This window comes from Zingiber officinale, chromosome 6A (assembly GCF_018446385.1).
Source record: "Zingiber officinale cultivar Zhangliang chromosome 6A, Zo_v1.1, whole genome shotgun sequence".
Lineage (NCBI taxonomy): Eukaryota > Viridiplantae > Streptophyta > Magnoliopsida > Zingiberales > Zingiberaceae > Zingiber > Zingiber officinale.
In genome coordinates, this window is record NC_055997.1 from 37,370,840 (window position 1) to 37,393,187 (window position 22,348).

General features: G+C 38.7%; 1 long non-coding RNA gene across 1 annotated transcript; it reads left to right on the top strand.

Moving 5' to 3' along the window:
- The first annotated feature begins 1,217 nt into the window (after window positions 1–1,217).
- On the top strand, window positions 1,218–3,623 carry LOC121993887. The gene is made up of 3 exons (XR_006115460.1): window positions 1,218–1,317; window positions 1,413–1,499; window positions 3,462–3,623. It is a non-coding gene; the product is annotated as an uncharacterized LOC121993887 (long non-coding RNA).
- Window positions 3,624–22,348: the final 18,725 nt, after the last annotated feature.

A 22,348-nucleotide genomic window follows, 5' to 3' on the forward strand; every position in this document is an offset into this window, starting at 1 on the left:
CAAGTTTACTGTAATCTATGATAATTATCCATTTTGTGAATAACTTTCATTTTTCAATCTACCTCTTCGTTTTATTATGTTTGCAATGGCAGGTATCTTTATAAAAAATTGCTGAAAGATAACAAGAAAGAAAAATTCAGATTTGTGAATCCACATAAAATCCCATATATGGCAACCAGTGCACATGACAAAAAAGGTAAGTTTGAAAGGATAAACCAAAGGGCAAGTCATTTGGCAGGCAGGCTAAGTGGTGCATCTGTAGATCAACTTGTATTGGTGCCATGTAATATCGGGTAAGTAAGAATTAAAACATCACTTTCAATTGTTGTCTTTTGATAATTTATTGAATTATATGCACTAATTATGTGTTTGTTGCATAGTTTCCATTGGATTCTCACTGTTATTGACCCTTTGTATCATTTGGAGCCCCTTTCAGGCAATTGTGTAGTTGGCTACATATGGTAAGTGTTTAGATTTAGCAATTTAAATATAATTTTAACAAGTTTACTGTAATCTATGATAATTATCCATTTTGTGAATAACTTTCATTTTTCAATCTACCTCTTCGTTTTATTATGTTTGCAATGGCAGGTATCTTTATAAAAAATTGCTGAAAGATAACAAGAAAGAAAAATTCAGATTTGTGAATCCACATAAAATCCCATATATGGCAACCAGTGCACATGACAAAAAAGGTAAGTTTGAAAGGATAAACCAAAGGGCAAGTCATTTGGCAGGCAGGCTAAGTGGTGCATCTGTAGATCAACTTGTATTGGTGCCATGTAATATCGGGTAAGTAAGAATTAAAACATCACTTTCAATTGTTGTCTTTTGATAATTTATTGAATTATATGCACTAATTATGTGTTTGTTGCATAGTTTCCATTGGATTCTCACTGTTATTGACCCTTACAATGAAGTTATTTATTTGTTGGATTCTCTAAGGCACCGCATTCATGATGAGGATTGGAAATATATAGTGGAAATGTGAGTTCATATTTCTTTTTTATTAAGCATTTATGTTAATACAAAACTCATATATAAAAAAATCATTAATGTATGAAGGGCCTTAAGATTGTTTAATTCAAACAAGGGAAGGAAAGGTAGAAAAAAAGCTATGTGGGTAATAGTAAAGGTATGTGTAATTACATATAACATATATTTTAATGTGTATGTTTATCATTAATAATATGTCTCTAATTTCCATAGGCTCCTCAACAACAAGATGTCAAACAATGTGGTTACTATGTGATGCGATTTATGAGACAAATTGTTGAAGAAGTTGAAATTATCGAAAGAGATTCACTACGATCTATAGTAATGTTTACTTGCTTATGTCTCAAATTATTTGAAATAAACTATTAAAATATGCAAAGTCAATGTTGATTTTTTTTCCTCATTAATGTTCACAGTTCACACAAGCAGAGTATTCTCGAGAAGAAATTGATGAGGTGCGATCGGAGTTGGCAGAATGTATACAAGATCATATTTATGAGTAGGTGCGTTCCCTCACCCCTTCATATTCTTTTTTGGTTTATCAGACTAATGCTTCTAATTAGGCTGTTAACATGCATTGCTTCACAAGACTTTTTTTTTTATTTTTTTGAAAAGATACTTTTTTTTGGCTAGTTTAGGGTTATTATTTTCAGCATTGCGTTTTTCTACTTATAGCTTTCTGTAACTCGATGCTTCTTGTATGAATCATTAATTTCTCGTGGCGCTTTTTCCTTGTTACTTAACTAATAATCTGCCATTGAGGTTTGAGTGTTTTTACATTATTTTTTTGTTTCGTTGTTAACCTTATTTCTTAACTAATAATATGCCATTGAGGTATCTTAACTAATAATCTGCTAATTCAGCTGTTAACATGAATTGCTTTGTGAGACTAATTTGTAGTTCACATCTTGTGATGTTGTGATTGCTTAGGTAGTGGGCGAACTACTTAGGGCTTATGGTTATGAAGCCTTTGACTATGAGACAGTCTCCCAAGTCATATTTTGTAAAATGGCTCACTTCTGTGTAGGCTCACGATGATGTGAAGGGGCAACTTTGAAGGGGCATGATTAGGATCCCCAAAGATTAGAAAAGACTAAAGAAAAAAAAAGGAGAGGTATGTTTTGTGATCAACTAAGAAATGAGAACCCAAAGTGTTGCCTGGTTAAGAGATCTGCACTCTTTGCAAACTTGATAAGCTAGGAACGTCTTCTAAAGGTTGTATAGGATAAGATGCTCTAGAAGAAGACTACATCCAAAGAGGAGATAAGTCAGCCACAATAGTAGATGAACATGTAATTATTATCAACTAATGCCATCCTTGAGACTCATGTTTTGTGTTAAGTACTCTGATAACTTGTGAACTTAATTAAAGGTTACTTAACATTTTAGCAACTTAATAAGTTTGCTCATGGATAGTCTATACGGAGCAAACTATAGATATAGAAAAATAAAGAAAGAGATAAAGACAATATAGAAGTGACATGGCCAACGTCTTCACAGAGAAGAGTGAACCATCTACAAAGTAGCATAGCTACGATGGGATTGTGTAAGGTCAGAGAAAGGAAAATGTTACCAAATATATGTTCAGAGGCTCCTAAACCTATAGTTGGTTTGCATGTGATGTTGCTGCGATGTTTGGTTTAGTGATATGATGCACAGAATAGGATTAACTACAATAATAAAGGATGATATATATAATGTCTGCTCAGTCAATTTCCCATCTTGTCTCGGTGTTCTTTGCGAACCACATCACCCTGAAGATGGGTTCTTGTTGGCATATCTAAGCTATTGGCTCCAAATAGTTTGGCTTCTCTTCTAGAAACTCAACTTAGAGCCATGATCTAGCCACTATACACCATCATCCAACACTTCCTCATATTGGCCGTTGTAGTCAACAAGAGCGCTCCACAAGACCATCTCCCCTGTTCCATAGTTTGTAACCAAGCAAGAACCAAACTATTATAGGCGCTATGATTAATCGGCCCAGTATCAAGGAAACTGCATAAATAAAAAAAAACAAGTGTAACTTTGAAATGCAAGGATCGGATTGGATTGGAGGGAGGATTAACAAGAAGAACATCAATGTGTACCTGCTAAGAGCTGCAGAATCTGGATGAATACCACCACTGCAATTGTGATTTGAGTAATGAAAGCCCTTTGGTAGTGGTCTCCTATGCAAAATGCAAAGTGTATCTCACTATAGGGGAGGAAGTAAACTTGGGAGAGCATGTGCTTGCCTCTTAGTAGATCAAAGAACAAGCTGCATGAGATCAGTTTAATAAAGCAGTCAAATAGCTGCATGCAATTTGAAAACTATTTTACATCAAGGATCTGAAAATCTTCATTAAGATTAATGTAAATTTTGTTTCTTTTGGTAGAAAGTCATGATGATTGTTTTGTTTCTTTTGAGAGCCATCAGTAATGCTCATATATGAACTTGAAACATATTATTGCTACTTTTGTAGGTGGATACAGGACAGTCGAGATCAGTACACTAAGGAGCGTCTGGATTCAGTAATTGATCAATACACTAAGCGTATAGATTCAATAACTACTGTACTATTTTGAGTAAACAGATTGTTGGCTACTTCAGTATTCAGTATTCAGTAAACAGATTGTTGGCTAAACAGATTGTAGCTATTCAAAACAGATTTTTTGTGCTCTTTTGTTTTATATGTGAATATCACTATATACTTTGAAACAGAATTAGTGTAAATTTTGATATTTACTAGCTTTTCATGTAATTAATTATTAATATTACTTCAACGTCAGATTTCTATTATTTTTATGAGTTAATTTTGAAATCATTAACTGAGTTGATTATATGTAAAATTCGAATCTAGACATGGTAAAAGAAAAATAATAGTTTCGTAAATATAAAAATAATGATTTTTAAATAATTTTTTTTATTTTTTTTCTTTAAAACGATAACGCTTTTAAAGCGTTGCAAAAAGTGTTGTCTTTGTAAAAAACAACAACGCTTTTAAAGCGTTGTAATAGTGTTGTCTTTGCAAAATATGACTACGCTTTTAAAGCGTTGCAAAAGCGTTGTCTTTTCTACCAAAAACAATGCTTTAAAAGCGTTGCAAAACGTTGCCTTTGCATAAAATGACAACGCTTTTAAAGCGTTGCAAAAGCGTTGTCTTTGGTACAAACGACAACATTTTAAAAGCGTTGTTGTTGAGCAGACTTTTTACAACAGTGCCTTTAACAACGCTTTTTCAGGCAAAAAAGACAACGCTTTAAAAGCGTTGTCTATTAGCTTTTTTCTTGTAGTCTGGCTATGCCCTATAATCATGCTTTCTGGCTCCTATTAATGTCACCTGTAACCAAATTCCACATGTCACCTTTGCATGTCGCCGCATGCATGATATGACAAACGGTTGTTTAGGTTTGATGTGGTAGTTTCCTTTTTGAATTCAACGGACCAGATCAAATCTCGTTTTCTAAAACCCTAGATTATACATCCTAGGGCGGTCGCTATCTAGGTTTTTAAACCCCCAATTTTTCCTTTCACCCCATTGTCTCTTTCACGTTCATCTTCCTTTTCCCTACTTCTCTATCTATAGTCTTCGCCGACAATCTTCTTTGTAGTAAGCCTTTTCTCTTTCTTCTCTTTAAATCCTTGAACTCCCTTCTTTTCTTTGCTTTATGGCGGAATCTCCTGATCCTCCTTCGGCCATCCCTAGGCTTTAGTACACCTCCATCGAGTCCAAATTTAATGGCGACGCTACCGCTTTCCTGACAATTATCGAATTGTCATCCCTTCTGCTTATGATTGCCCTCACTTGCCTCCCGATAATTTTTTACCCTTCTTTAGGGGCCAATTCTATGTCGGCCTTCGCTTCCCCATCTATCCTTTTTTTGTCAGAAATTTATAGATATTTTCATATTCCCCTGCATCAATTAGTGCCTAACTTGTTTATATTATTGTGCAAGGTCGTTGACTTATTCCACCTGTATGGGATTCCTTTGGTGCCTCATGTTTTTCATACTTTTATTATCCCAATCTCTCTGAGCCGAACACCTTTCTTTTCCAAGCCTGAGTGGGTGCTGTATATTTTGAAAAATACCCTCCTTGAATAAGCACTAGAATGAGTACTATTTCTATGTTCATTTGCCCGCTCAACCCGACTTTTCGACCGGCTAGTAGATCAAACTGTCAAAGCCTACCCTGCTTGGGAGGTACCATGGATCGGCGGCCTACCTCCAACCAACTTCAAATTTGTCTGGTCAGAAGTATCACATACACTGACTTCACTTGGAGGGCATTTTGTATGTATTCAGGCTAAGTCCGATCTGAACATGACTTCCCCTTCCCCTTGGTATGTTTTTTCTTCTTTCTATCGTCTTTGAATCTAACTGATTTCTCTTTCTTTTTTGCAGATCGCATCATGAACCGAGCGTTGATGAGCAACAAGTGTAAGCTTATAGATGCAGATATCAATGCTAAGGCCGTGGCTGAGCTGGAGAGCCTCGACCTAGCGCCGATCGAGCAATCCGACGAGCTGACCGACGAAGCAGGGGGAAGCTGAGTGGTGGCTAGTGACGCTGCGACCACAACTGGCGAGCTCCCCCCGGAGCGATAACCATGGCACCGATTATGGTACCCTTGGAGTCGACCACTTCTGGTGAGACTTTAATTCAACGCCGCAAGAGGGGAAGCCTCTTCCCGCTTGGCAACTTCAGCTTTGCAGGTCTTCGCTCCTACAACTTCCCGCTCTCTCTCCAAGCGGGGAGACTCTTCATCTTCAACAGCCCCTGAGAGAGAGGCTGCCCTACCTACTCCCCCTTCTTCCGACTGGACCCCCTACTTGTCCATGCTACCGGCTTGGATGATATGCGCCTCACCAGTAGCTTACCTGCCACCTCCGCCGATCAGCCTAGGTGGTCCAGTATCCATAATCTGCTCCTCCTCGAAGTCTAAATCTAAAGGGCTGGCCACTTCAGCGTCTTCGACTCCGAGTGGTGGTAGACACATCGAGGCCATCCTCCATCTACCGACCGACAAGTGGTGCCAACTAGACGATGTCGTGCCGCACGCTCCCCAACATCAAATCACTATTCAAGGGTCTCTGGCGCAGGTCTGGGCAGACACTAGGACCCGAGCGGCAACCCTTTTGCCTAGCGAGCTTGCTGATGGTTCCACCCAAAAATCAACTGGGGTAAGTTTAGCTAATTCTCTTCTCTACTTTTCTAAATTGGCACTAACTAGCTTCGTTCGTCTTATAGTTTTGGGTGGAGAGTTTGGCTATATGCCAGCGGTTGGCCTTCCTTGAGCATAAGAACCAGCAGTTTCGAGTGCTGAATGGGCTTACAAAAACTTCTCATGCCTGGGTGGAGACGCTTACTACCGAGGTGGCCTAGTTGAAAAAAAACCTGGACATAAGCTTCGAACAGCTGCTTGGGTTCGAGTGGGCCCTCACTGTGAAGAAGAATAAGAATCACGACCAAGCTATGAAGCTTGATCAGCTGACCAAGGAAGTTCACCACTTTGAGTCGAACATAAACTCTACCAACGCCAGAAAACTCTGAGCCATTGAAGATTTGGACATCAAGAATAAGGAGGCTCAGGTCTTGGCGCAAAAACTTAAAGAGGCAGAAGAATCTCTAGCGACCAAGTAGGTCAATCGAACGGTGGAGCAGGCGATGAGTGAGCTCTAGCTCAAGGAGCAAAAATAAACAATAGACGAGCAAGCCGCCAAGCTGGCTAAGTTAAAAGCTGAGTTGGAGGCGTCCAAAGCTACTTTTGACAAGTTCAAAGAGGAGAAACCTAATTGGCAGGAATCATTAAGCGTAAAATACCTTTGGTCCCCTGAATTCAAAGAAATGTTCACCAATCAGACCCTTTGCCTCTTTGACTATGGTATTGATGACACCTCCAGCAACTGAAGGACGATGACTATCTTTCCCTTGATCTGTCCAACAAAATTATAAAGAGGGAAAAGATCTCTGACTCACTCCCAGACGACTTGTTGGACTACCTCACATAGTTTTTCATTATATCACCAAGCGCAACTTGTAAAAATTTTCTAAGTATGAATCAATGTCTTTCTATTTGACTCTATGGAGCCCTTTGTTTTTTGAACTTATCCTTCATGTAAGAGACTTAGTTTTGTATACTTGTCAGTGTCACATGTAGAACGTAAGCTTAGATCTCTCATACTATTATCGAACGGCAAGTGAGTCTTAGACACTTAACATGAGGACTTAGTTCACTTATAACACAACCGAACGACATATGAGGTTGGGACACGCCCGATCTGAACCCTGTGGCTGATAATCTTGAGGTACGAGAGCATGCTCGCTTATAACTCGCCCAAGTGGGTCGATAATCTTTGACACTTAGGCGCGAGAGTTTTGCTCATTTATAACACGACCGAGCGACATGTGAGTCTGGGACACACCCAGTTTGAACCTGTGGATGATAATCTTGAGGCGCGAGAGCATGCTCGCCTATAACTTACCCGAGTAGGTTGAGAGTTTTTTACACTTAGGTGCAAGGGCTTTGCTCATTTATAATAATTCCGAGTGGCACATGAGTTTGGGACACGCTCAATCTGAACCCCATGGCTGATAATCTTGAGGCGCAAGAGCATGCTCGATTATAACTCACCTGAGCTGGCAGAAAGTCTTTAACACTTAGACGTGAGGGCTTTACTCGCTCATAACATGGTCGTGTGGCACATGAGTCTAGGACATGCTCAGTCCGATCCCCATGGCTGATAATCTTGAGGCGCGAGAGCATACTCACTTGTAACTCACCTAAACAGGTCGAGAGTCTTTGACACTTAGGCATGAGGGCTTTACTTGCTTATAACACAGTCAATCAACATGTGAGTCTAGGACATGCCTAGTCTGAACCCTGTGGCTAATAATCTTGAGGTGCAAGAGCATGCTCACTTATAACTCACCTGAGAGGATCAAGAGTGTTTGACACTTAGGCACGAGGGCTTCGCTCGCTTATAACACGATCAAGCGACACATGAGTCTCGAACACGCCCAGTCTGAACCCCGTGGCTGATAATCTTAAGGCTTGAGAGCATGCTCATTTATAACTCGCCCGAGCAGGTCGAGAGTCTTTGACACTTAGCATGAGGAGTAGCTCCCTTATAACTTTCCCGAGCGGGTCGAGAGTCTTTCACACGCGAGGGCTTTGCTCACTTATAACTCGCCCAAGTGAATCGAGAGTCTTTGACATACTTGTTCTGAACCCCGTGGCTAATAATCTTGAGACGCGAGAGCATGCTAGCTTATAACTCGCCTGCGCGGGTCAAGAGTCTTTGACATGTCTGGTTTAAACCCCGTGGCTAATAATCTTGAGGCGCGAGAGCATACTCACTTATAACTCACCCAAGTGGGTCAAGAGTCTTTGACACTTAGTGAATTTTTGTTTAAACTTTCCTGCATTCATAGAATAAGTGGTTTTACAATTTACACGAATTCTATTGCACGCTTACTATCCTACCCAATAGGGTTGTAGATGGTTTGCGCTCCAATGGCGGTCAAGCTTCATTCCATATTTGTCCTGTAAATAATACAACCTTGAGTTGAAATTCTTTATCACTTTGTAGGGTCCTCCCCATGGGGCTTTAAGTTTGGTGACATCGTTGACTTGACTCTCTTCCAAACTAAGTCGTCGACCTGGAAGGATTTATAATCACCCTTCTATTGTAATTCTATTTCATCCTCTGTCGGTACGCTATTATTCAGATGGCTACTTTGTCTCTGATTTCATCTATTAAGTCTAACTCCATCAAGCGTCGCTCGGGATTCTCTTTGTCATAGAGATGTACCCGATCGAACTCAATTCCCATCTCGACCAACACTAACACTCCCCAATATACTAAGCGGAATGGGTTTATGCTAGTAGCTTCCCTGGGCATAGTGTGGTAGACCCACAGCACGCTCGATAGTTCATCTACCCAGCTCCCCCCCCCCCCAACGTTGTCGAGCCGGGTCCGAAGTCCTCTGAGGATCTCTCTATTGATGACCTTCACCTGATCATTGCTTGTGGGTAGGCTACTGAAGTGAAGGCCTGCATAATATCATAGCTGGCACACCATTCTCTGAGCCTTCTCCCTTGAATTTACCTTCAATTATCGAAGACGAGTTTGTGTGGGACGCTGAACCGACAAACGATATTCTTCCATAGAAATCTGATGACCTTCTACTTGGTTATCTTGGCGAGTGGGTCGGCCTCCACCCATTTGGAAAAGTAGTCTACCACTACAAGGAGAAATTTCCTTTGTCTGGTCACCATTGGGAATACTATAATGCCCATGCCCCACTGGTCAAACGGGCAAGAGACCATGGATGCCTTCAATTCCTCGATGGGCCTATGCGGTATGCTCTGATATTTTTGACAATATAAGCAGGTTGCTACCGTCTAAGTGGCATTGGTTTGCAAAGTAGACCAGAAATACTCTGCCAACAAGGATTTTTCTAGCCAATGAATTACAACCCGAATGACTACCACAAGAGCCTTAGTGAACTTCTTACAGGATGTACTTGTTGGATCGAAAAGACGCTAGAAGAGGGATGAATAGAGTTTGTCACAAATTGCGATTAAAAAAAAGTTACGTAGTGGAAATAAAAATAAGTAGGAAAGGAGAAAGAAAAACCAAGCGCTAACACAAGTAGTTTTTTATTTGGTTCGGAGCCTTCGATGACTCCTACTTCAAGGCTCATAATCGTTGAGTGCTTTCATTAGACAATCCACTAATAGTTCGAATGATTACAAAATTTAAGCACAAGAACTATTAAGAAAATATTACTGACAATAGAGAAAATAAATAGATCTTGATCGTCGATTGTCGGAGGAGCGTTATAGCGTCGTAGAAACTCTTATGAAATAGTGTGCATGAATGTAAGTCATAGAAAAAGTTATTCTAAAGTTGTTGGTCGAAGGTCTTTATATAGGACCATTCCGAACATCTATAACTCCTCCAGGTGCCTGGACCGCTGCTGACATGGTGATTTCTCGTCAAAACTTGATCTGTCAAGTTTATCCACTCCCGGCGCCCGGACCCCCTCCGGGTGCCTAGACCGTTGATGTGGGTTTAGCCAGCCGTCGTGCTCCAACTCAGCTTTAGGATAATTCTTCTGGTTCGGGCGGTTGGACCATCTCTAAGGGCGTAGACCGCTCGGGTGCCTAACCAAGCAGCTTGGGTGAGGCTGATTCGAGCGCTCGAACCAGCTCCGGGTGCCCGACCTCCAGGTGCCCTAATCCCTTTCGTGCGACCAGACACTCTTTTTTCAGCCATCTTTCCTACAAAAAAGAGTTAATCTTGGGAAATAAAAATATGTTTATCCTACAAACAAATTTAGCATAATTTAGTAGGATAGTAGTAGTAATTAGATCCTGTCTTCTCGAGACCAGGATCTAGTTAAGGTCTTAACTTAGGTTTTTCAAATGGACCTAAGTTAGAATGACACCTACAATTCCCTCAACCAAAAACACGTCCTCACTGGATCTCTCCTCCAATTGCTTACCTCTTACTTACCAACTGCAGTCGCTTGACTTGCCTTTGACCCACCATGTCTTCCCGTCAACTTTCAAGTCTGTAAACTCAACTAGACTTCGACCAGCTGTCAGATATGCGGACCCAACTAGACTTCCCACCAGATATCAGGGTCCTCCAGATCCGTCAACTCCTGCACACTTGGTTAAGCAATTAGATCACAAATACTTTAACTTTAATCCACTTATCATTCATCAAAACCTAAGTTAGATCATTAGTACAAATTACACCAACTATCTCCCCCTTTTTGATGTAATGACAGTCTGCGTTAAAATGAGAAAAAAATAATATTAAAAGATAATATGTAGAAAGCAAACAAATGATCTAAGTTAGTTTTCAATTTAATTTACTTGATCAAGTTTGTTTGTTCTTTTTATACATTAATCTCTACCCTCCCCCTTTGACATTCATCAAAATAAACTAAGGTAAAATACACACAAGCACAAGATAAGTAATGTCAAATAGAAAAGCTCACACTATGTATGTAGTAGACTTAGGGAGAGATTTGAACAAAATGTTCCTGAGTGAACTTTTAAAAAAAAATAACTAAAAAATTTTTGAACTAAGTAATTTACAAAGGAAATATTTTCCAACAATTTTTCTTAGTAAAAGTTTTCAAAAAGTTTGCCATAGTAAGTTGAAATATTTTCAAAGTAAGTTTGTCAAAATAGTTTTAAAGAAAAAAATTTCTAAGTAATTTCAAAGAAAGATTTCTAAAAAAAATTCAAGGTAAGTTAAAGAAAATTTTTCCGAAAAAAATTTTCTAATAAAAATTTTCAAAGTATGAAATATTTTCAAAGTAAGTTTAAGTAAAAATTTTTAAAAAAATCATAAATTTTTAGGTAAACACTTCCCAAAAAAATTTGTAAATGATTTCAAAAGGATCTAAAAATTTTTCAAAATTTTTAAATAATCTTTTTCAAAAATTTAAAAAAATATTTCTATGTAAATTTTATCAAAATTTCTAAGTGAATTTCGAAGTAAACTTTTTTTTTTAAAAAAAAATTCTAAGTAAACTTTTGCATAGTAAGCTTGCAAAATAAGTTTGTATAAGAATTTTCCAAAGAAAAAAAATGTTTTCAAAAATAATTTTTAGGTAAACATTTTCCAACAAAAGTTTAGTAAATGTTGAAAAATTTATGTAAGAAATATTTTCAAAATACTCTTAAGAGTATGGATTCAAAAGAGTTTTCTAATTTTTTTAAAAAAAATCTGATTTTTCAAAAACTTTCAAGTTGTCCAAGCAAATCTTCCCCATTAACCTGATATCTTTATTGAAAAATATTCATTGAATTATCAATATCCTTAATACATGTCTAACTGTTAGTTACTAACTATCTACCAAAAGATAATAGTATTCACTTGGTTAGTTAAGTTAAGCAAAATTTGATCCAGCTTATTTTTTATTAAGAAAGATTGCTTAACTTGATCACTTTATTTTTGTATTTCTCACCTAGACTTACGTTGATGTTGGGTTCTTCAAGCCGCGAAAACCGCTTTTTCGCGTCGCGGAAACCCCGAGTCACCCAAAGCCAAGGATCTCGTGCAAGGAAAAACCGAAGAGAATACGAGTACGAATTTGGAAAAACCTTTTAGATCTACTCCTAGATCTACATGTTAAGAATTTTACCCTTGTTGCGTGCCTTTCGCTTTCCCGTTCGTCCAAGGTGTTGCCGGATCTCTAGACCGTCAAGCGTCGGTCCTCTAGATGTATCCACACGGACACGTAGGTGGAGAAAATCTCACACAAAGGTGTGCTAGCACCTTGGTGAGATTCGGCCAAGGCAAGGAAGAGAGAGAGAGGGAGAGCTTGAGAGGAAGAAGGAGGAAGAAAAACCACACTTGAATGAAAATGAATTCACCCTCATTCACAAAGTGGCCGGCCACTTTCATCTAGAGTAACTCCCCATTAAATGCAATTAATGTGAAGTTAATAAGAAAATGGCTTTGTAACTTCCATGAGGTGGAATCCATGATGATGTCGAATATCATCATTGGTCCACCTAATGCCAACTCACCAATGAGGTGGCAAAAGGTCAAGTCAAAATTGACCTTTGGTCTTCCATCTCTAGTCAAGTCAAACTTGACCCAATCTCTACCATGGTTGATCTAATCCAACCATTTGATTCGAGCCAACTTAATATAATGAATCTAATTCATTAAATTAAATTGATTTAATAAGTCATAATCTAAATTAGACTCATTAAATACATGAATCAACTTGAGTCGAACTCAAGTTAGCCCAATTAGGATTACTCTTAATCCAATTTGATTCATCAAATGAATCTAATCCTCTTGGTTCATCATATGAACCTAATCTCCATCTAATTGTCCTAAGTGTGTGACCCTATAGGTTCTTGTAACGTTGGCAATGCCCTAAACCCATTTAGGAGCATAAGTAATGAGCGGTATCTAGCAACACATCATTACTACCCAAGTTACAAGAATGTCGAGATCCGACATCACCTTGTGACTACCAATTGTGACTACTCACAAAATAATGACAAGTGTCCTTCTATCCTAGACATCTAGATTGATCAATATGAGGCATAGACCGTGTCATCCTCTAATCAATCTAAATCTTGAACTCCAAGTAGACTCACTCGATCAAATGAGCTCAACATCTAATGTTGACTCATTTGGGCATGGCCATGCACTTAGTGGTCTCACTCTATCAAGAATACCGATGTCGCTCCCGTCATATGGAAGGAATAGATCCCATCTACATCACTCACATCCCTCTACATAATTCGTTATATACCCAGTAATCGCCTTTATAGTCCACCCAGTTACGGGTGACGTTTGACGAAACCAAAGTACATAACTCCTTATGTAGGGATCCATGGTGACTTCAGGTCTAAGGACTAATAGTCATACTAATAGCCACATGAGAAAGTATATGACACTCATATAACGATCCATGATACTTTCTCATGGCGGGTCATTCAGTATACATTCTCTAATGCATACCCATGTGTCAGCTTGATATCTCTATATCCATGACTTGTGAGATCAAGTCATCGAGCTGACCTACATGCTAGTCTTATTGTATTAACATTGTCCTGAATGCTAATACTCGACTAGGAATGATTTAGAGTAGTGTTCCCTATATCATCTCACTATCGATTCAACTAATCGATTGATATAGGTATGAACCTTCTACTCAAGGACGCTATTATACTTAGTCTATTTGGCACTAATATAAATAAGTATAATAACCAAACAAATGCCTTTATTAATATAAAAGAATATGATATACATGAGTCCATACAATCATCAAATGATTGGCTCTAGGGCTCTAACTAACAATCTCCCACTAGCACTAGTGCCAATCAGTATAGGCTCTAAGGCCTAAAGACCTAGTGTGACCATCATGCTTCCTCTGTGCCAAAGCCTTGGTCAAGGGATCTGCAATGTTAGCCTCTGTAGGTACTCTGCAAATCTTCACATCTCCTCTATCGATAATCTCTCGAATGAGATGGAAGCGCCGTAGTATGTGCTTGGTCCGCTGGTGTGAGCGAGGTTCCTTCGCCTGTGCTATAGCTCCATTGTTGTCACAATAGAGCTCAACTGGGTCAGCGATGCTAGGAACCACCCCAAGTTCAGTAATGAACTTGCGGATCCAAACTGCCTCCTTTGCTGCCTCTGATGCAGCAATGTACTCGGCTTCTGTTGTAGAATCAGCTACTGTATCCTGCTTTGAACTCTTCCAGCTGACAACACCACCATTAATGCAAAATACGAACCCTGACTGCGATCCTGATCGGTCTGGAACGCTGGCATCACTGTAACCCTTTACAGTTAGCTCATCATTGCCTCCATATATCAAGAAATATTCTTTAGTCCTTCGTAAGTACTTAAGAATATTCTTGACCGCTATCCAGTGACTTTCACCTGGATCTGACTGGTATCTGCTCGTCATGCTCAAAGCATACGAGACATCAGGTCGAGTACACAGCATGGCGTACATGATCGATCCTATGGCTGAGGCATAAGGGATCTGATCCATACGGTCTCTCTCCTCTCTAGAAGAGAGACCTTGAGTCTTTGAAAGACTCACGCCATGTGACATCGGCAGAAATCCCTTCTTAGAGTTCTGCATGGCAAACCGAAGGAGTACCTTGTCAATATATGTACTCTGACTTAGGCCAAGCAATCTCTTAGATCTATCTCTATAGATCTGTATCCCTAGAATGCGGGATGCCTCACCTAAGTCCTTCATTGAGAAGCAACTCCCTAGCCAGGTCTTGACAGACTGAAGCATAGGGATGTCCTTCCCAATGAGTAGTATGTCATCCACATACAATATGAGGAAGACAACTATATCCCCTACAACCTTCTTGTAGACACAAGGTTCATCTTCGTTCTTGATGAAACCAAACTATTTGATTGCATCATCGAATCGAAGATTCCAGCTCCGAGAAGCTTGCTTTAGTCCATAAATGGACCTATGCAGCTTGCATACTCTACTAGTATGCTGTGGATCTACAAAACCCTCAGGTTGTGTCATGTACACATCCTCGAGTAGGTTTCCATTCAGAAACGCGGTTTTGACATCCATCTGCCATATCTCATAGTCATGGTAGGCTGCAATAGCAAGCATGATCCGAATGGACTTAAACATCGCTACTGGAGAAAAGGTTTCATCATAGTCAATACCATGAATCTGCTTGAAACCTTTAGCTACCAAGCGACCCTTATAAATAAGTCCATCCATGTCAGTCTTTCTCTTAAAGACCCACTTACACCCAATGGGTTTTACCCCTTCAGGTGGATCAACCAAAGTCCATACTTGGTTGGTGTACATGGATTCCATTTCGGATCTCATGGCTTCTAGCCATTTCTCATAATCTAGTCTCATCACAGCTTCCTGATAGGTGGTAGGCTCATCCTCTATGAGCATAACGTCATCATGGTCAGACAAGAGAAATGAGTATCTCTCAGGCTGACGACGTACCCTATCAGACCTGCGAAGAGGTATGTCTACTTGAACCGGTTGTTGTTCCTCAACTCCTTGTGGAACAACATCATCCACAACACTTTGTGGTTCCAGTTCAATTTCCATCGAGGCATCAGTGCTATTGTTCGCATCTTGAACTTCTTTAAGATCGAACGCGCTCCCACTAGTCTTTCTAGAAACAAAGTCCCTTTCTAGAAAGACTCCAGTCTTTCCTTGTGCTGACTGGGAATGTAGAAGTAATATCCCTTAGTTTCCTTGGGATATCCAATAAAGTAGCACTTGTCGGATTTGGGTCCTAATTTGTCTGAGACTTGACGTCGTACGTAAGCCTCACAACCCCAAATCCTCATGAAAGACACCTGGGCATCTCTCCCAGTCCATATCCTATATGGTGTCTTTATCACGGCCTTTGATGGAACTCGGTTGAGTATGAAAGCTGCCGTGTCTAGAGCATATCCCCAGAGATATGTCGGAAGATCTATGTGACTCATCATAGATCGTACCATATCTAATAAGGTACGATTCCTCCTTTCGGATACACCATTCCACTGTGGTGTTCCAGGAGGAGTGAGTTGAGATAAAATCCCACACTCAACTAAGTAGTCACGAAACTCATGGCTTAAGTATTCACCACCTCGATCTGATCGAAGTACCTTAATACTCTTGCCAAGCTGGTTCTGTACTTCATTCTTGAATTCTTTGAACTTTTCAAAGGATCAGACTTATGTGTCATCAAGTACACATAACCGTATCTACTGAAATCATCAGTAAATGTGATGAAGTACCTATAACCGCCTCTAGCAGCAACATTGAAAGGGCCACATACATCACTATGTATGAGTCCTAACAAATCAGTTGCTCTCTCGCTATGCCCACTAAAGGGCGTCTTGGTCATCTTGCCTCGTAGGCATGACTCGCATATCTCATATGATTCAAAATCAAATGAGTCCAGCAAACCATCCTTATGGAGCTGGGATAAGCGCTTGTCATTTATATGACCTAAGCGACAATGCCAGATGTAGGTTTGGTTCATGCCATTTGACTTGAACCTCTTGGTACTAATGTTATAGATACTCTCAAGGTCTAGAATATAGAGTCCATTTATTAGAGGTGCGCTACAATAGAACATATCTTTTAAATATACAGAACAACATTTGTCTTTTATTATAAAAGAGTATCCTTTCTTGTCTAAACAAGAAACTGAAACTATGTTCTTAGTAAGAGCAGGCACATAACAACAATCATCTAAATCTAGTACAAGCCCAGAGGGCAGAGATAGCTGATAAGTTCCTACAGTAACAGCAGCAACCCGTGCTCCATTGCCTACTCGTAGGTCCACCTCGCCCTTTGCCAATGCTCTGCTATTTCTCAGCGCCTGCACATCAGTACAAATGTGAGAAGCACATCCAGTATGTAGAAATAGATAGATTGACTTCTATAACATATATACCTGAAGTGGAAGTCTCACTTCGCTTCTTCTTAAGATCTTCCAAGTATACCTTGCGGTTCCTCTTCCAATGCCGGTCTGACCGCAGTGGAAGCCTTTAGGCTTCAGTGCCTTGCCTTTGCCCTTGGCTTGGGACTTTCCTTTGCCTTTGGGCTTGCCTTTGCCCTTATGCTTCTGGACCATCAGAATGGGCTTAACCTTCTTAAGGTTAATCTCAGCAGTTCGTAACATACTAAGTAACTCGGACAGTGGCTTGTCAATCTCGTTCATGTTATAGTTGAGAACGAATTGACTATAGCTATCTGGCAAGGACTGCAAGATCAAGTCAGTGGCCAGCTCTTGGCCAAGTGGGAACCCCAGTCTTTGTAGGTTCATCTTGAGTACATAAGGACCTCGGAGCCCCGTCGACATCTTGCACTGAAATAGTGCCTTGAGATCTCAAATCTCTCATGCCTCGCTTGTCCCTGATATAGTTGGCGAAGATTCTCAACCATATCGTAAGCGCCCATCAACTCATGTTGCTTCTGAAGCTCTGAGTTCATGGTCGCGAGCATTAGACAGGACACATCTAATGCGTCGTCTTGATGCTTCTTGTAAGCATATTTGTCGGCTCGCGGGGCATTGGCAGGAGGAGCCTCCGGAATGGGCTGCTCCAGAACGTACAGTTTACGTTCTTGGGTGAGAACTATTCTCAAGTTCCTGTACCAGTCCAGGAAATTCGCTCCGTTGAGCTTGTCCTTCTCAAGGACAGATCGCAGGGAGAAGGAATTCGTGTTCGACGTCATGGTTATCTACTACAGAAAATTTGCAAAAATAAATATCATATTCTTTAAAAATCATTTAATTAGGCCTTTAATTAAATGATGCTCCCACTGAATTCTATAATTCTAGTGGGACAAGATCCACATCATACTAACCCTTGAGTTAGCTTTGGCTAATACGCCCAAGGCTTAGTATGATCGGTAGGTAACGATTACCAATTACATCTCTATGCAACTCTTGTTTATAGAATCAATATCCGCATTTATATTAAAACTCGAGTTAGCTTTGGCTAATACGCCCGAGAGTTAATATAGATGTGATTTTGACCTATCTTTCCAACTATTGGAAGAATGCCTATAGTTGACTCGATCCAACCGAGTAACTCAATCTAATTGAGTTTGTATTCACCCATGCGTTGATAGGCGGGACCAAGATTGTCCCTCCGTACCCTACCAAGATAATATGTATTGCTCTGCTTTGGCAGATTCAACAATACATGTGATCGAGGTAGTGATAGGTATCACGGCACGGTTAGGCATTTAGAGTTGGTTCGATCTAGATCTAATCTAATCGAAAAAGGATGCATCTTGTGCACGACTTAGATCTAATCTAATCGTAAGGCACTAATTAATTAATCACTTATTAAACATGCATCATATACATAAGCAATTAACTAATTAATTTATTTGTGATTTAGTCATGGCCCTACTTCGATCTTCTCAAGCCAATGAGAAGATCGAATGGTCAACCTAGGGTCAACAGCTTCTCCAAGCTCCTCCCTTTGACCACCTTGTGTTGCTCGCGCCTGCCTCGGAACTTCGTCTCGTGTGGACCCTCCACCGCTCCAATTTGTACATTACAATTTGAAACTCGAGTTACATTCGAGTCTAAATCTAATTTGCAACCAGAATATAAGAGAGAGGCACGACACGCAGGTCGCGAAAATAAAATAAAATTACAAGCACTCACATCACATAACGGCACGCAGGCCGTATTATGAATTACAACACATTGTCCAATCAAATTGGGTCTTTGGGCCATGACTATCACAAATTTAATATATAATTCAAAATTATATATTTTTCATAATTTTCTATAATTTTAAAATTAATTTTTAAAATTTTTACGAGTAAAATTTCCCGATGGTCCCGTTTAGCGGTTTCGGGCGCAATCGCGGAACGGATCCCCTTGCGGGGCCCAGGGGCAGCGCCCCTACCCGCGATCTAACCATCGCGAGGGTTCCTTTGCGATCCAACAGCGCCTAAACCCGCTGTCCCAAAACGATTTGGGCCGAGACATTGCCGTTTCGGAAAAATCTTCCCGGCGGGTTCGTTTTTAGCGATTTCGGGTGCAATCGCGGAGCAAATCCCCTTGCGGGGTTAGGGGCAGTACCCCTACCCACGATCTAACTATCGTGAGTTGCTCCTTTGAGATCTAATGGCACCCGACCCTGCTGTCCCAAACGGATTTGGGGCAAAACGAAGCCGTTTAAAAGAAAACTTTCCGGTAGCCGAAGCCTACAAGTGCCGAGACACTTGTGCTTCACTTCTACGGAAAAATTACTCATAAAAACTCTAAAAACTCAATTTTTACAGAATATTACAGAAACTTTTAGTTTTCATAAAACCAAAAACAAATTCGTACAAGCCTTGCACGTGGCTCTGATACCACTGTTGGGTTCTTCGGGCCGCGAAAACCGCTTTTTCGCGTCGCGGAAACCCCGAGTCACCCAAAGCCAAGGATCTCGTGCAAGGAAAAACCGAAGAGAATACGAGTACGAATTTGGAAAAACCTTTTAGATCTACTCCTAGATCTACATGTTAAGAATTTTACCCTTGTTGCGTGCCTTTCGCTTTCCCGTTCGTCCAAGGTGTTGAATGAGGGTGAATTCATTTTCATTCAAGTGTGGTTTTTCTTCCTCCTTCTTCTACTCAAGGACGCTATTATACTTAGTCTATTTGGCACTAATATAAATAAGTATAATAACCAAACAAATGCCTTTATTAATATAAAATAATATGATATACATAAGTCCATACAATCATCAAATGATTGGCTCTAGGGCTCTAACTAATAGTTGATGCACGGATATAAGCATTTGAAGTCTAGGCAAAACGTCTACACATCTCACGCTATTCTATGTTTTTAAATATACAATCAAGGTAAACCTAGTGTGTTTGTGAGATTCTTGATTTTAGATCTATAGAATCATGTTTTCTATGGGTTTGATATAGACTAAGGCTAAAACAATTTTTCAACACTAGAGAAATGGAAAATTTTTATAAAACATAAGTAAGCAATTTTCCTAGAATTTGTAAATCACTTGAAAATTTGTTTGATAACAAAATTCTTAGTCTATCGTGCACATTCTCAATCATCTTCGTATATTATTGAATTCATATTCTGATAGTGGTTTAGTGAAAATATTAGCCAAATTTAACTTGGACTCAACATAGTTGAGTTAAATATCTCCTTTAGCGATGTGATCTCTAATAAAGTGATGTTTAATTTCAATATGTTTGGTTCTTGAATGTTGCACTGAATTTTTTGGTTAAGTTAATTGAACTGATGTTATCACTTTAAATTTTTATATTTTTATATTATAAGTTAAAGTCTTTTAATGTGTGCATCATTCATAACAGTTGTGCTACACACTCATCCATTGCTATGTACTCGACTTCAGTAGTAGATAAAGCAACACAGTATTATTTTCTACTAAATTAACTGACAAGTGATGATCCAAGTAATTGGCATCTACCACTTGTACTTTTATGATCTAGTTTACAGCCATTATAATCCGAGTTAGAGTAACCTATTAGTTCAAACTTAGGTATTCTAGGACACCAAATTCCTACATTTGGTGTCCCTTTCAAATATCTAAAAATTCTTTTTACATTTGTTAAGTAGGATTCCTTAGCACAAATTTGGTATTTAGCACACATACTAATTGTAAATAAAATATCATGTTGACTTACAGTTAAGTATAAAAGGTTGTCTATGACACTCCTATAATATTTTAGATCTACGATTTTTCTATTTGGATCACTATCTAAGGTTGTGTTAGTCGTTATTGGTGTTTTTATTCCTTTGATATTTTCCATTCTAAATTTTTTAAGTAATTCTTTTATATATTTTTGTTAGTAAATATAATTTCCTACATTAGTTTGCTTAATTTGTAATCCTAAGAAATAAGTTAGTTTACCTACTAGGCTCATTTCAAATTCTTATTCCATTAAAGTTATAAATTCTTGCAAAAATTCTGAGTTAGTTGAATAAAAAATTATGTCATCTACATATATTTGGACTTTGAAGATATCTTGTTTAATTGATTTTATAAATAGAGTTAGATCAATTTAACCTTGGTTGAACCCTTTGGAAATTAAATAGAAGGTCAACCTTTCATACCAAGCCCTAGGTGCTTGTTTAAGACCATACAAGGCTTTCTTTAGTTTAAACACATGGTTAGGATGATTTATACTTTCAACCCATGTGGTTGACCTACATAAACTTCTTCTTTTATTAGCCAATTTAAGAAGACAGATTTAACATCCATTTGATAAAATTTAATCCTTTATGGGCTGTATAGCTAAGTAGCATTCTAATAGCCTCAAGTCAGGATACTGGAGCATATGTTTTATCATAGTCAAGTCTCTCTACTTGACTAAACCCTTTAGCTACTAGTCTAGCATTGTTTCTAACAATTTCCACATTTTCAATTAATTTATTTCTAAATACCGATTTTGTTTCTATTACCTTTTTATTATTAGGTAATGATACTAAATCCTAAACTTTATTTCTTTCAAACTTGACTAGTTCTTCTTACATGGCTATGATCTAGTCTGGGTCAAGTAAGGATTCTTCTACTGTTTGGGGTTCAATTTTTAAAATTAAAGATATTTGACTTAGGTTTCTGAAAGATGATCTAGTCTGAACTCTTAGGTCTAGGTCACCTATAATTTGTTCAATTGGACGGTCTGAGATAACTCTTATTGTTTTAGGCTCAGTTTGTATTTGTTTATTTTCTTGTGCTTAATTTTGTTCAACTTCATATTTGCCTATTGGATTTTTATTTGCTCCCCCCTAGATCAGTGCTAGCTCTAGCAAAATCAATTGGTTGGTATTGAGGTTGAGTTGATTTAGATTCTTTAGAGTTAGTAATTTTATCAAATTTTACACGGGTTGTTTCCTCAATTCTTAGAGTGGTTTTTCTATAAACTCTATATCCTCTACTGTTTAGGGAATACCCTACAAAAATTCTATTTTATACTTTTGAGACAAATTTTCTTAAATACTCTCTTGTGATTAATATATAAACAAACATCCAAATACATAAAAGTATTTAATACTAGGTAATTTATTATAGTAAATTTTAAAAGGAGTTTTATTATATTTCTTATTTATTGTTATTCTATTTTATACATAGCAGATTGTACTAACAATTTCTGTCCAAAAATATTTTGATAATTGACATTCATTAAGCATTGTTCTAGTGGCTTCTTAGAGAGTTCTATTTTTTTTCTTTCCACTATTTCATTTTGTTAAGGTGTATTAGGATACGAGAATTCTTGATGATATCCATTTTCTAAGTAGAATTTAGTAAACCTATGATTTTTAAATTCTCCACTGTTATCATTCTTAATTCTTTTAATTTCTGAATCT